This window comes from Microtus ochrogaster, chromosome 22, assembly GCF_000317375.1.
Source record: "Microtus ochrogaster isolate Prairie Vole_2 chromosome 22, MicOch1.0, whole genome shotgun sequence".
In the NCBI taxonomy this organism is placed as follows: domain Eukaryota; kingdom Metazoa; phylum Chordata; class Mammalia; order Rodentia; family Cricetidae; genus Microtus; species Microtus ochrogaster.
The window spans coordinates 18,166,832-18,178,983 of NC_022023.1; the positions used below are offsets into that span (position 1 = coordinate 18,166,832).

At 52.9% G+C, this 12,152-nt stretch overlaps 1 protein-coding gene across 2 annotated transcripts in view; it reads right to left on the reverse strand.

The window, feature by feature from the left end:
- Positions 1-11,603, reverse strand: part of Klhl25 (kelch like family member 25) — a 27,962-nt gene extending 16,359 nt beyond the window's left edge. For both annotated transcript variants that reach the window (XM_005357748.3, XM_005357747.3), the window contains exon 1: positions 11,559-11,603. The gene's annotated coding sequence lies outside the window, so the exon portion shown is untranslated. The remainder of the gene's footprint in view (positions 1-11,558) is intronic.
- Between the last annotated feature and the right edge of the window lie 549 nt (positions 11,604-12,152).

The following is a 12,152-nucleotide window of genomic DNA, read 5'->3' on the forward strand; positions in this document are numbered from 1 at the left end:
TAGACCAGGCTGGTCTCGAACTCACAGAGATCCGCCTGCCTCTGCCTCCCGAGTGCTGGGATTAAAGGCGTGCGCCACCATCGCCCGGCTTGATAGCTGCCTTTTGATAAGCTTGTGGAGCACAGTGCTACACACCTTCACACATGCATGCGCACACACACACACACACACACAAGTCACACAGGCAGAGTTGCTTCCCATAAAATATTCTGAAAAAAAAAAAAAATTATTCCCAGAACACTGGCTGACTTCTACCTGCTGTAGTCTTCAATCTGCTAAGATCTGTGGTTCTGATTACGGCACCTGAAGAAAAGCCAGTCTCACCCAGATAAAGCCTTTTCAGATAAGCACAGCCTCTCTTCTCTGACCAGCAACCAGCGGGAGTTCCTCTGTGGGTCACTCAAGTGTGGAATCTGACCCGTATCAATGAACTGTTGTACTCTGCCACATTCCCAACCTGCACCTTGAATGGATGGTTTACCCGGGCACAGTTTGGTAACCTGCTGCGTGGGTCACAGGAAAATACCGGCACACTGAGTTATGCACTCAGGAGAAAATGAACAAGGCAGACGATGTCTCAGCACTACTGTGAAAACCTGTTTGGATCTGGAGGTCCTCAAAAGAGCTTCAGTTGACACTGGCTTATAAAACTCCTCCACATTAACCACACTTTCCCTGGAACCTACAGAAACTCCCTGCAGGAAGTGTTGGGGGACGATAACTAACATGCACACATCCGAGACTTGGCCAGAGTCAGTATTCACGCAGATGAGCCGGGGACCGCCCACATCCCGAGCACTGGACTGTGAAACTCATGCCCAGACTCACATTCTCTTTTCCCTGTTCCCTAGCCTGCAGCATCATTCAGTCACTGGGCTGCAGGCCGCGCGCCCTCCAACCCCCACCAAGGCCCTTTGCCCTCTATCATTGTCAGAAGTGTCTCTCACCACAGCGTCAGCTCCTTCTCCTCCCAAATGACAGGCCTCCCTCAGCAAAGTACAGGGGCAGTGCTTGGACATCACAGCTGGTAGATAGTCCCTGGTCTCTTGAAATTACATACGTCTGCATATTTATAGCAAATACACAGAAGCCCATAAACGGCCACTCACTCACGGACGCGTCTGCATGCCCAACCTCCCCTGCTCAGAAGCCTTTGGGGAACTTGGATGTTCAAGCCTTGTTCAACCTGTTCCCTCCTCTCCACAGCCCCAGTTTCTTCCCCTCCCACCTTTCCAGCTCCAGTTCCCCCCACAATCACTCTGCCCCACAACCTCACGCTCTTACGTTGCTCAGGACACCTTATACATAGCAGATGCTGAGAAATTCAATTCAACAAGTATTTCCCGGCACTTAGTGTACACTACACCCCCACCAGAGGGGTGTCTGTCCTGTCTCTCATAAGAATAACACCCTTTGTTCTGCTGGCTCCTTCCACTGCAGACCACTGCCCACTCTGCTTCTCTGTGTGTGCAGCTCCAAGGGCAGATTCTGCATCCCCTCTGTCTGTGCTGGATGCACCATGGCTCCATGTCATGGAAGGGGACTGAAGTGCTATCAGCTGGAGCGAGAATGAAAATGTCCAGAGGGCTATTATTATAAACTTGCACAACTATGACAGTCATGTTTCTTGAGGTGCAGCCTGTGTGTTTCATGTTTGAACTTTTCAGAAGGCTTTCTTTTTACGGGTGTGAGTGTTCTGACTGAATGCGAATACCCCCACCTCCTTGTCTGGTGCCTCGGAGGCCAGAAGCCAGCACCAGATTCCCTGGAATGGGGGTTACAGATGGTTATGGGCAGCCACATGGGTGCTGGCAACCAAACCCAGGTCATCTGCAGGAGCAGCAAATGCTCTTACCCGCCGTGCTATCTCTCCTGCCCATGTTTAACCATTTAAGCCAGGTGGCTCGTGGATACAGTCCCAACAACAGACAGAATTACTTTGAGCTCTGGACTAGCCTGGACTATATAGTAAGTTTGAGCAGAGCCTGGGCTAATTAAATAGAGAGAGTCTTCATCTATAAAAACAAAAGTCACTTTGAGCTGTAACTAGGGGAGCACCCCCCCCCCCGCCCAGTGCTGCTCTGGATGGTGGCCCATAAACCACACAAGCCCAGCTGGGGAAGCCAACCTAGAGCAGCAGGAAGGGGAGCTGGGTAAAGAGCGTCCCTGCTCCGGATCCCTGGCTGCCAGAGGTCTCTGGTTTTCTCTTCTGGTGGTGAAATCAACGTTCCACTTGGAGGTAATTAAACAAGAGCACGTGAACTGGTCGAGTCCGCTAGAGCCGCCACCCCTGCCACCGTCCTCCTCCATGCACCGCCAGCACCAGCCCTGGGCAGGCAGGAGTCCAAGACAGAGCCCCTGATCCCGCAGTGGTCCTTTCCTGTAAAGAGGTTACCATGCACGGCAAGGGGGTTACAGGTACAACGGCAGATTGCCCTGGGCTGAGGAGATGGCTCGGCTGGAGACGTGCTTGCCATGGAAGCTGAGGACCTGAGCTCCATCCCAAGACCCACATAAAAAGTCAGTTGTGGAAGGACACACAATTCGGCACTGGTTAGGCAAGTCCTTGGGGTTCAACCTAGCCTGCTAGGTAAGCTCCCGACCACCGTGAGACCCTATGTTTTAAAAAAGCCAAGATAGACAGTGTCAGGAATGACATCCCGGGTTGACCTCTCACCTCATAGGAACCCACATGTGCACTATCTGGGTGGACTGTACCTCTATGAACCCTTTAAAACAGCGTTCTAGGCTGAGGAGATGGCTCAGTCGGTGAAGTCCTTGATCAAGTATGGGGACTTGAGTTTGATCCCCGAATCTCAAATTAGGCACGGTAAGAGACCAGCTGTGTGGTGGTAGTGGGCCCTTCCTGCAACCCCAAAACCCAGGAGGTAGAGCAGGAAAACTGCCAATCTGAAATCAGCCTGGGCCACCACACCTGTCTTTGGAATTTTCCATGTGATTGGTTTTTTTTTTTTGTTTGGTTGGGTTTTTTTTTGTTTTTTAATATTTATTTATTATGTATACAATATTCTGTCTGTGTGCATGTCTGCAGGCCGGAAGAGGGCACCAGACCTCTTTACAGATGTTTGTGAGCCACCATGTGGTTGCCGGGAATTGAACTCAGGACCTTTGGAAGAGCAAGCAATGCTCTTAACCACTGAGCCATCTCTCCAGCCCCCATGTGTTTGTTTTTTAACAATTTATTATGTATACACACAACAGAAGAGGGTACCCGATCTCATTATAGATGGTTGTGAGCCACCATGTGGTTGCTGGAATTGAACTCAGGACCTCTGAAAAGCAGTCAGTGCTCTTAACCCCTGAGCCATCATCTCTCCAGCCCTTCCATTTGATATTTTCAAAGCAGCTGACCACGGATAACGGAAGCTACACAAAGTCAAGCTGAGGACGAGAGAGGCTACCCCATGAGCCCTAGGGGCCTCCAGACTGAAAGTCTGCAACGCAGATCAGGCTATTTAGCCAAAGGTTAAGATTTCGGGTCTGAGTGTGAAGCTCAAAACAGAGCTTCTTCATCTCTGTCCCTGGTACTTAGCAGAGGAGGTGGCATCAAGTGGGGGGTCTCGGCAATTTTAATAATTTCCCAGGCACCCCCACAGTTGCATGACCAACCAGTTGTGTTCAGGTGCAAATATCTCAGTGAACTCCGGAAAGCTCTCTTTCATACTTCACAGAATAATACCGAGCTGGGAAACAGCTCAGTCGGTAGTGTTTGCCGAAGATGCAGAGAACTCGGGGTTTGATCCCCAGCACCACATAAACGGGGGACGGTGTCACACGCCTGCAATCCCAGCATGCTGCAATCCCAGCATGCAGGGGGGAAGGCAGGAGAATCAGATGTTTAAGGTCATTGTTGACCTTAAGGTCATTGCAAAACTTGTTCGTTTTGAGTCCAGCCTGAGTTGCTAAGAGCCAGTCTACAAAAAGAAAGCAGTAAGACGCAGAAGCAGTTGCACAAGCGCTCTGTGACCGGACAGGTGTGTCCAAGCAGACATGCCCTGCTTTACACATCAAGTGAGCAGTGTGCAGTGGCCCCTGCCTCAGTCTCACCAGCCAGATAAACCCTGATATTGTGCTTATAATTATATCATTTGATATAAAGTTCTAGTTGGCTGATAAAAATAGCAACTGCAGCTTCCTCCAACAGATACCCCAGTGTGGGTGCTGGTGCCTGAGAGGAAGTCTGGCAACCCAGCCTACCACTTGGTGCCAAACCTGCCCGCAAAGCTTGGGATGACAGAAGGCTAGGGTTCGCTCAAAAGCTCCTTGGAGTGCCTCGCGCCCTCGCCCCTTTTCCAAACACCCAGGACTCAGACGGGAAAAAGGGGTGTTACTGCAGATACATCATTCCGCCTCCCCTCATGAGCTATATATACAAGGACACTTCGGGAGGCCTCCCAGGAACACTTTGAGAGCACGGTCCCTTCTGTTGCCTACATGACCATAGCCCTTCCTCTCTAATGTCTGTTCCTATTAGGTCAGGTTGGCGGTCCTATTAGGTACCCACCCACTCTGAGGCAGAGTTCTAAGGTTCCTGGGCATCAATCACACAACCGGCCTGGGTGCTACTTCTGAGGGGAAGGAACAAGGACTCAAGGGAAGGACAGGGGAGCCCTGCCATTTAAATACCCCAGCGCTCAGTCCCAGCAAGGATGCACTCCACCAGGCACCCAGGCCAGTCTGGCCATCCTGACCGCTCAGTCGCAGAGTCTATTAGGAGACCGTGTGCACAGCCTGGCTTTCTTTTCACAGTCCCCAAGATCTACCTCTCCTCCTCCAGACTCTCTGTCTCACACCCAAGTACAAGTGCCCAATCGGCACATCCTTGGCTTCTAATAAAGCTCCCTGCCACTGGAAAACACACAGGGATCCTCACGGGAACACACAACACACATTCAGTCCACAGACGCCCCTTCCAGACCCTTCCACGTACAAGGAGAGCTGACCCTGCCCTGTTACCTCAAGTGTTCTACCATGGCAGGTGGAGCAGCCCCCTGGGAAGCTCCAGAAATGCCAGCCAACTTTCTCTGGGGTAGGGTCAGGCTCTACGCATATACCAAAAGCCACCTGCCTGCCTGTCACAAGATGTTGTTTAGGGGCGTCCCCACTCATTCAAATGCTCCAGCCTTCAGACACTAGGCTCCCAAAGGAGAAAGCACACGTCCTCACGTCCCAGAGCTTCTGAGCCCCAAAGGACCTTTCGAAAATGCTTTCCCAGCAGAGCACACAGCAGCAAGCAGGGGGCAGGGCTGGGCAGGGACGAAAGAGCCTCATTTCACAGATGAGCACACACAGCCCAGGGCTTCACTCATCCCCAGCTGAGGCCAGGAGACCAATAGGAGGCGGAACCTTGATCATCTGGAAAAGCCCAGTCAAAGGACAATGCTTGAACAAACTGCTTAGCTGGCAGTACTGTGTTTTTAAAGGAATGATTTCGGCCCCATCGTATCAGCTAGGCAGCAAAATGTGTATAATATCAAGCATGGAAGAAAAATGGAGAGATGGGCACTTGGGGGAAAAAACATAGTGGTGAAAGGCACATGGCTTTAATAAAATTTAAAATTGGCACACCTGCAAAGAAAGATACATGCAAACATGCTTCCAAGGATTCACTGGAGACATGGGGGAAATGAGGACCAACCCAAAGTTTCTCATTTGAGGGCAACATGAAGGCTGGAGGTCTGGCCACAAGATGGCTGGACTGCTATGCCTACACTATGCCGACATTAAAAGGGAAAAAGCTCCCCTCTATACAGAGACAGAGATTAAAGAGTCCTGAACAGGACAGAATATACAAAATCAGAGCTCATTCCCAATCTCTACCTGTGGAACACACTGGGGAAGGGGCAGACTTTCATACCATATTGTTTCTCTATTGCCCTTGTATAAAAGGGATCGGTCAATATGTTTAAGTTAATATATATAATTTAAAAATCACAAAGTGATCCTTGGTCTCCTCAGAAGAGACATTCTGTGGAAGCCTGGCCCTGTGCCATGGGGCCCATGCCATCCCAGCCTCTGAACGCCCGCACTGCCTGCCTAGCGCACCTCTCTGCCTCACAAGTCACCACCAGGGGGCATTCCCCAGCCCCTTTGTCCTGTCCCCCTACCTCACCCCTCCCAGTCTACTCTCCCCACAACAGCCCTTTGTGGGGTGGCTGCATTTACCAGCTCTGTCCGCGGTCAGCCTCCTCCATACGAACGGAGCTTCAGGAGAATGGGGCTCACCCTGTTCTCTGCTGAACCCCAGAACCAGGCAAAGGGCAGAGCCAACTGAACACATCAGGAACAACGAGACTAACAATGTCCACTTCTCGCCGCCTCCTGAGTGGAAACAGCATTCAACCTGTACCCTGGCTGAGCTGCCCACTGACCACCCACCCTGTACACCAGAAGCTGAGGCCCAGTGTGAATCCTGAGCCCACCTTCCTCCCCTGTCACCCACAAGGCAAGCCACTGGGAACAGTGCACCATATAACCTCCTCCTTCAGATCCCCAAGATGTAAACTCACATGGAGGCACGTGCAGATAAAGGGACTCACTGCCAGACACTCAGGCCCAGAGAACGTAAGCTCTGGACTCTGGGCGCTGCTGCCTTACTCTCTAGAGAGGCGCTCCCTGCCTGCCCACCTCACTCCTTCCTGCCCAAACAAATTGACCTGGCTATGCAAACCTGGCAAGCAGCTCATCTCGGTCTTGAACAAGGAAAGGATCTCTATCTTAATTGGGAAATTAATTCCCCTTGGCCTACATTGATCTTTGCTCAGCCCGTCTTGGCGAGCCCAGCAGGGACACACAGAGAAAGCTGGGCTGGGTTTCACTCATGCCCTGCAGTCCACTCTTGCCCGCGTGGTTGACAGGAAAGCAGCCACCTGGCAGAGGTGGGTGGGGTGACAGCCAGGGGGATGTGGTCCTCAGGCGGGCTGCAGCAGCCACAGCTCTCCCATGGCCCTGGCTCAGCGGGAGGAGCCATCCAACTGGTCCTGCAGGCACAGCCTTGCCAAAGCCTGGCACTCAGCCTCCTCCTGCTGCCCACCCCACCCCCCAGCTCCCCATAATCCCTTCTTCTCTGGGCCCTTTGTCTGTCTCTCCACCTTGGCTCTGTGCCCAGGGGACATCCCATAAGCTAGCCCATTCCTTAGAGGGAGGGGAACACACAGTTACTCCCACACTTGATGTCCACTCCTCTGCCCAGGACAAGTCAAGGGGCACCTTGGCAATGAGTTAACTATGTGCCACCTTCCTTTAGCCTCTGCCTGCTCCTCCTGGGCCGACTGGTGCTTCCCTGACCCAGTTTCCTAGGCACAGGAACCACAGGGGACTGAGGGAGGCTGGAGGAGACAAGAGCCCTGGCCCTTTGGAGCTCCCAGCAGGGCCTGACTCAGCTCCACTCGGATAAGGACCTGGGAGCTTGTGTTTGCAGACCTTACCTACACGGGGAAGAACAAGGGTCCGGACAGGAATGACTCATCTGATGCCCACAGCACCCCGCAGAACTGGAGCCAGAGCCCACCCGGCTCCTGACTCCCACCTCGTCTCAGACACTGCCCAGCACAGGCTGACTCTCGGATTCTCCCTGCACACAGGGTTGATACGCAAGCCTTCTAACAGCCTAGCATTAGAGCTTGCCAGACCCTGGGCCCTTCCAGTGAGGCTGTGAACGGGACACTAGAAGGTGTCTGTTTCCTAAAAGAGCCACCTGAACCCACAGTGGCAAGGGGACCTGCTTACGGTCACCAGGAAGAACTCAGTGTCCTTCCTACAACAGCTTCAGGTCTAAGGGACGCTACTGTGGGCTGAAGAGGTGGAGGCGGTCTAGGGCCATGGTTCAGCTGAAACAGAGTAAACCTCCAGACGCTACAGAACTTGGGGGCAGACCACTGTGGGAGAAAATGCCTGGGGGAAAAATATGAATTCATGGAAATCACAGTGCAATTTCTCAGTTAACTCAATTATTTTGCAATTTCTCAGTTAACCTATCTGACACAAGGTCTCACTGCGTGGCCCTAGCTGAACCCTGCCTGGGACTAAAGGTGCTGGGATTAAAGGTGTGGTAAACCACCACACCACCACACGTGGCTCTAACCTCTAACCTGAATTTCTTTTTTCTTTTTTGTTTTCTTTTGGGTTTTTCGAGACAGGGTTTGTAGCTTTGGAGACCGTCCTGGAACTGGAACTTGCTCTGTAGACCAGGCTTTCCTCGAACCCTCAGAGATCCGCCTGCCTATCCCTCCCGACCGGCCTAACTTGAATTCCTAATACCACAAAGCTGCTACTAAATAAATAAATAAAATAGGATCTCAGTAGTATCCCTGGCTGCTCTGGAACTTTCTATGTAGACCAAGATGTCCTGGAACTCAAGAGAACTGCTGCCCCTACCCCCTCCCCAGTGGCATTTTAGACTTCTGAGATTAAAGGTGTAGGTGTACCCTACCACCATTTTGAGACAGGACCTCATGTAGCCCAGGCTTACCGTGAACTCCTGGTCCTCCCGTCTCTACTTTCTAAGAGCTGGAGAACAGGTGTGTGCCACCACGTCTGCTTTGACCCAGGGCTTCCTGCATGCTACCTAAGCAAGCTCGCTACCAATGAGCCCAAGGAATCTGGGCCCAAGGAATCGCCGCCTTAAAGAACAGGACACAGTTGCTTACCTTCTGTCATCCTAAGGGGCACCAAAACAGGGCGGGGGAGAAAAGGGTGAAGAGCAAGAGAAAGAAGGGAGAGAGGGCAAGGTTGGTGCCTCGGCTGTGGACCCCATGCAGGCCGAGCACAGAACAAGCTTCCCCTCCATGCTATGTCAGGAGGACAACAGAGCAAAGGGAAAGGGAGCTGGGCATGAGCTGTCCACTAGACGCCGGACACCACTCCAGGGGACGCTCTAAGTGCATGGTCTCACCTCACACCCTCAAGACAGCCTTACTCCCAAGAAGCATTGGAACTCCAATCCTTCTGCCGACCCTGTGCTGACGGGACTTAAGGGGAGCACACTCCCAACCTCCAAGTCCCTTTCTGTCCCTCTAATTCCTTCATTGTCTGCCCTCATGTGCTAAGAGCCCAGAGAGACCTGGCAAGGCTGGCAGGTGTCAGCTTTAGATGCCTTTAGAAGTGGCAATAGCATAGGGTTGCTCAGGACACCGTTGCAACTAAGGGAATATGGCCTGCAGTGGAAGCCAGACAGAAACAGTCCTGCAGGGATAGCCGTACAGTAAGCTGGGAATGCTTAACTTTGGCCTCTTCCTGGCCCCTCTGCACAAGGGTCCAAGTGTTTCCTGGCCTTGAAAGGGATTCCCTTGCATGGATCAGCTGAGGCAATTCAATTATGAAATTTACCACATTAGATGAAAACCAGCGTCTCAATCAGCCAATTCATTTGTGGCCACTACTGCTTGATGGTGCCAAGTCTGCATAAAGGGGAGGGAGTCAAGCCCCTGCTGAGGACAAACCCACACTGCCTGCTAGTAAAGGATTTAGGGCGCAAGCAGTGAGCTGGTTAGCAGGGTAAGTCTTCCGAGGAAAACACACACACACTGCACAAGCTGCCTGGGAAGCCAGGCCCTCCAAACATCCTGGAAGGCTGCCCATATTCATCACAGTATCACAGCCAAGAATAAACCTTTCGGTCACCTCCCATCTTGCCTTTTCCGTGACCTCACCTGTGCCTAGAGTGGGCATCCTAGAGCTGGCTCTGGCAAGGGAATTGGGGCTGCAGCCCAGGGTATGGAATATCGGTTGTGGAATGCCTTAGCTAGCTTTTCCCTCCTTTCTCCGCGAAGCCTTCACTCCTTCACTCCAGCTCCCTGGGGCTCTCTGCAAACTGTGATGTGTCAAGCCCCCCCCCCATCCACAAGCCAGCACCCCTTCCCTCTAAAAGCAGAGTCTCAGTCTGCTCCAATGACAAATCAAACAAATGAACCTCTAAAAAGTGCCCCCCCATCACACGCTCACTGCTCCAGGCCACCCTCGGCTGGTCACTGCACACCACAGGCAAGGCCATGTCTCTCTTTTTTCTTCCAACTCTTCTCTCCCCACACTGGTGCCCACAGGCTTCAGATGCCATCAGCAGGAATTGAGCCACTGTGGAACAGGCTACTGGCCCCACAGCTCCTTAGCTGCACAGCACAGGGAATCCAGCTGCAGCTGGAGGCCCAGGACAAAGGTCTCTTCCTTCCATCTTCCCCTGCTTCCTTTGCAGCAATCTCCCTGGACACACTTGCTGATAAATGACTCAAAACTGAAATACCAATAATTATACGGCCAGGAACCAAACTGACTTTGCCAGTCTCCAAAGGCAAAGCCTATGAACTCAAGAGCCCCTGTCTTAAAGGGATTAAATTTACTATAGGATAAGAGTATCCTGCCCCCAGACACAAGCCTTCAGCAACACCCATAAAAAGTCCTCAGCATAACTGTGTCACCCATGAGAGGAGAGGCCCAGCATCCTGGAGGGTCAGGTCCCAAGTTCCTCCTCCCTGTCCTACTCCAGGCCAGGGTGAAACCAAATGGCCCATGCAACTGGCGTATCTTGTCCTGCAGTGAGTCTTGGCCAGAGCAACTTGGACTCAGCAGGACTCCCCAATATACAGATGAACTGGGAGGAGCCTGGAATTGTCTCCCCCCCCCCCCACACACAACTACCTGTGGCCAAGTTTCTAGGAATTCTTGGAATGAGCATGGTGGCACTTGCTTATAACCCAAGCACTCAGAGGCTGGAATGGGAGGATCCCAAGTTCAAGGCTGGCCTGATACTTAACAAGACTTAAAAAAGAAAAAAAAAAATTCTTTTAGACTACAGGAATGTACTTTAGGGTCCTTGAAACCCAAAGGAGTCAGCTGCCCCAGAGGCACAATTCCACAATAGGAAAGAGAAGCTTCAGAAACAACAAAGAAGAACGGTCAACTGGGGGCCTTGCTGATCCCAGCGGAGTTCTCTATCCTGGGCAACGCATGGGAGGAGGGACGAGCAACTGGGGAGGAGGAAGATTAGTTATAGTTTCATAGGGGGGCCACAACCTGGGTGGGTAGGTGGGTGTGCCCCAGAAGTGTCACCACTTCTCCACGACAGACAACTTCCCAGACAGGAAGGACCCTGCTCGGCGGGCCACACACGGCCAGCTCCGGCTGTCTTCTCTTCCCTGGTTTAAACCCATGGCCCTCGCTAGGAACGCGGACCTGGGCTAGGCGCGGGCGCAAAGCTGCGCTGTTCGCATCCTCGAAGACAAGCAGCTTCCTCTTTCTAGGATCAATAGTAATTTTTTAAAAAGGAGTCAGCGGACTCAATGAATCAACCACTCCCGGGGGAGGAGGGTAGCAGCTCCCGAGCGTAACATCCGTTTTCCAAACAATTCATTGCCTCCGCGAGAGCTCTGAGCAAAGCAATCCGGGACCCCCGAGCCCGACCGAGGGGCGATCCCGGGTCAGCGCCCACTTCCCAGACGCAGGGAACCCTGCCCTACCGGGCACTCCTCCCGCAGGGTCGCTGTCCCGGTGACAAGTCCCGACGACGACGCCCCCTGTCGGCTCGGTCCCCACCTGGTACTCACCTTATGGCCCCACAGGCTCCACAAGACCCCGCAGTCCCCGCCGCCGTCGCCGCCGCCCCCCGGCCGGCTCGCCAGTCCCCGCCGCGCTCCCCCTAGCAGACCCGCACCGGCGCCGCCAACAAACTAGTTTCTCCGACCTTCCCGCCCCGCCTCCCGGCCCGAAGCACAGCAGCCAATCATAGGCCGCGCCTCTGTGACGGATGGGCCAACTAACCCGTAGCACGGCCGCGTGAGGAGAAAGGGGTGGTCGTCCCGGCCGCTGGTACCGCGGGAGGCGGGGCGGGGAGAGGAAAGCGACTGCCACCAGATTCTTAAAGCGACAGGCCATTGCCTTCCGCCCTGGTGGCCAGAGTTGAAGAAAGAAGAAGCGCGACCTGCTCGTGAGCTTTCCTAAGAGGCTTGGTAGATTGCCACATGCCCCATTCTGTTCCCGAATCGCAGACTTTTTACAGAATTGCGACCTAACCTTCCCCATGTAAAGGGAATCATTATTTGCTTCGGCTAGTTTCAATATCGGGGAGTTTCTACCGCCACAAATCCTTGTCTACACTTGGAATCCATATATTTCAGGGGAGAAGACATACTTCAGCTGTA